General features: G+C 44.7%; 1 pseudogene across 1 annotated transcript; it reads right to left on the reverse strand.

Moving 5' to 3' along the window:
• Positions 1–646: 646 nt before the first annotated feature.
• LOC100817785 (leucine-rich repeat extensin-like protein 4) lies at positions 647–3,399 on the reverse strand (annotated as a pseudogene). Its single transcript, XR_003262872.2, has one exon. The product of XR_003262872.2 is annotated as a leucine-rich repeat extensin-like protein 4 (transcript).
• Between the last annotated feature and the right edge of the window lie 300 nt (positions 3,400–3,699).

Below are 3,699 nucleotides of genomic sequence, written 5' to 3' on the forward strand. Positions count from 1 at the left end.
AAACAATTCCAAAGGTGGAAAATTGTGCATTAATTAAACAGATTTGAATTCAAATCTGAGTTATTATTATGACGAAGGGTGCACATGGGGGGCAATCTTAAACATACCGCTAATCAAGTGAAAAAGAAGGCTTCAGTAAATTAAATAAATGAAATCCTTAATGATTCTTGGGATGGCTATTCAGGTCCCACCACCATGACCTGAATTGGGTCCTCTAAACCATAGACAATGGTGGTGACCTCGAGCGAAGATTGAGGATCATTTCAAACCGCAAGTATAATCTTTGATAACAACAACCATAATTAGCTGCTTAATTATTAAGTTTTTATATAAAATATTCAAAACAACATCTTGCTGATTCCGTAACCCCTACTCCACGTAGTAGTATGTTGTAAAGGAATTATCATTGAAAATATTGTTTTGCCAAGACAAATGATTATTGCTAAAACCATATTTAAAGTCTTAAGAAAGATGGGCGTTTGGAGGTCTAAATTGAAGTTGAAACAAACATATAAATTGATCATATGAGAAAGAAAGTTCATGTCATTAGCATGTAGTCACATCACTTAAATGCAGATAGATTTGGTAAGTGAAGCAAAAGCACACACAACATTCTCATAGCAGAGTAACATTTTTGAGACACTGATACGAGAAAGGAATTACCTCAATTCAGAAAATCAATACATGTAAAATGTTCATAAATTATACTATAAAGAAACAAAATTAAAGCAAAAAAAAAAAAGTATGATATAAGAGAGACAATAACAATAAACTCCACAAACATGCAGCAGCAACAGAAAGTGTCACTACTGTCTATGCAACCCTGAATTATGGTCTCCAAATCCATCCCTATACATACACATTTTCTCTGCAACCTACTCTTTCGCAGCCATTTTTATTTCACAACTCTGAATATCCATAACAATTCAAATCAATATGGAGAGACTTTCTCCTCTAACCTCAATCCACTGTAACAACCTCTTCTCAGTTTTCATCCCATATTACAAAAAACGTGTGCAGCCTTACACAAGCCCTTCTCGATTTCTCAGGTTTTATTAATTTTGCGACGAGTGTCGCGTACTTGACCTGGCTGGCACAGGAAGAAGAGGGCACGGAAGAAATGGCCACCAATAATAACAAAAGTATGAACTGATCTTGAATGGGTGTTTTTGGTTTTTTTTCGTTGCTATGGTAGAGGCGAAGGGTTAGAGGAGAAAAGTTCTCAAAAGAATCAATAAAAGGGTGGTGGAGGAGGAGATGCATACGAGACTCCGATGACGGGTGGCAAAGGCCCTTCATATACAGGTGCAGGTGGTGGAGATGACGGTGGTGGCGGTGAATTGTAATGATAAACAGGTGTTGGAGGTGGCGGTGATGGTGGTGGTGGTGAATTATATTGAATTGGGGGAGGTGGTGGTGATGGTGATGGTGGCGGATGGTAAGGTGCAGAGTGTGGTGATGGTGGTGGTGGTGAATGCTCTTCACAAGGTGGTGGAGGTGGTGGCGGAGGAGGTGACTCTATACAAGGTGGTGGAGATGGGGGTGGCGGTGGTGGTGAATAAACTGGTGGGGGAGGAGAGTGAACTGGAGGAGGTGGTGGCGGTGATAAATAGGGATAAACTGGTGGTGGTGGTGGTGGTGAATGTGGTGGTGGCGGTGGCGAATGAGGTGGAGGTGGCGGTGGAGAGGCGGCGAATACACTGGTGGTGGAGGTGGTGGCGAATACACCGGCGGTGGGGGTGGTGGAGGGGAATGAGGAATGTAAACAGGCGACGGCGGAGGCGGCGATGGCAATGGTGGTGAGGGAGGAGGAGGAGGAGGCAATGAAGGCACAAAAGGCTTACACCTAAACGAATTACAATCGACAGGGTGCGACAAAAACGACTTACATTGCCCAGCGGAGCGCTGGGCAGGCCTGGCCGGAAGGCAGTTGCGGCGGTCATCAAACGCCGGCAAAGCGAGACATCTTGGCGGCTCGCCAGTGAAGAAGTTATAAGAGTAAGTAAAGTTCTGCAGATTCGGAAGCTTACAAATGCTCTCTGGAATCTTCCCCGAAAGTAAGTTATGCGCCACATTCAACTGCTCCAAACTCACCGCACCACCAATAGCATCAGGCAAAGGCCCCAGCAACTGGTTGAAGCTCACATCGAACACCGTCAAGTTCTGCAGCAACCCTATCTCCGCAGGGAAGCACGACTTGAACGCGTTGTTCATCAAAATAATCTCGTTCAGCCCCTTCATCTTGCCGATTCCCGCCGGCACGCATCCGTGGAAGCGGTTGTTCGCCAGCACAATCACCGACACCGGCGAGTTTCCGAAATTTTCCGGTAAGTCGAAGACGAAGCGGTTGTCATTGATGAAAATCGCGTCCAGGTCCTTGTCGAAGAGCTCCTTGGGAACCGTACCTTCGAATTCGTTGAATCTCAGATCTAGAAACTTGAGCAGCGGCAAGCGCAGCACCACGTCGGGGAACTTCCCGGCGAAGCGGTTGTTGCTGAGATCTAACTCGAAGAGGAGTTTCAGCCGGTCGAACTTGTGCGGCAAAGTGCCGCAGAAGCGGTTAGTGTTGATGTGGAGAAGAGCGAGGTCAGTGAGTAAACTTAGCTCCTCCGGGAGGTATCCGGCAATGTCGCCGTGGTTGAGGTCGATTCCGGCGACGGTGCGGATCTTATGGTTGTCCGGCGCCGGAGCGCAGAAAACGTAGGAGTAGTTGCAGACATTGGGTCCCACCCAGTCCTGCGTGAGGTTCTTGGGATCGGAGAGAATGGCTTCCTTCCACGCCTGTAACGCTATATAAGCGTTTCTCAAACGGTCGTTTTCGAAGACGAAGGAGGGATCGAGGGTTACCTTTTCACCTCTGTCACCGAAGTAGTCCTTGTAATACAGAAGCTGACGCTGCTTGATGAAAGACACTTGGGAGTCTGTGAGAGGTCCATTGTGCGAGAATGCGGAGGCACAGAGAGAGTGTGAAACTAGAATGAGCAAGAGAGGAAGAAAAAAGAGAGACAAGTCGGAGTAGGTTTTCTTCCTCATCTCACATGAGGCATCTGAGGAAACCAAACGCCTCAACACACAAAGACTTTAAAAGTGTGCTTTAAGAGAAAGTTGATTTCCTTGGACGTTGCTATAGATCTGAGAAGAATGGCTGCAATGTGCAATGTGCAATGTGCAATGTGCAATGTGAGAGAGAGAGAGGGATTTTGGAAGTGTGTGTGAGGCGTGAAGGAGCGTATATGAGTGTGAGAAGAGAGAGAGAGTGGGGATGAAATAATGCATCAAAAGGACAGCTAAATCACAGCTCAAAGCCCACCAGATTCTCTATCTCTTGGTTACTCGCTTTCTTTTTTAAATTTACTTTTTTTCTGGCTTCGTTACTCGAGACAAAAAAGGAACACTATTTAGACTATTACTAGTATTTTCTTCTCGCTCCTTGCAAGACGCTAGCTAATTGTTTTTTAAACTTAGTTGGCACTCACTCCTTCACGCTTTGAATAAAGTCAAGTTGTTTACGCGGAGAGATGGATATGAGCTGAGTATGAGAGAGAGACTCGACATTTCCCACCAAACATACACTTAAATCCATAATTAGTTCAGTTTCTTTAAGGAAAAAGATTAAAGTGCAAAAATAACTAATCAAAATATTAGTGATACATACTTTCTGGATATTCTTTTTTTTTTAATTTATTAAATTCATTAAAA

Source organism: Glycine max, chromosome 9 (assembly GCF_000004515.6).
Source record: "Glycine max cultivar Williams 82 chromosome 9, Glycine_max_v4.0, whole genome shotgun sequence".
NCBI classification, from domain to species: Eukaryota; Viridiplantae; Streptophyta; class Magnoliopsida; order Fabales; family Fabaceae; genus Glycine; species Glycine max.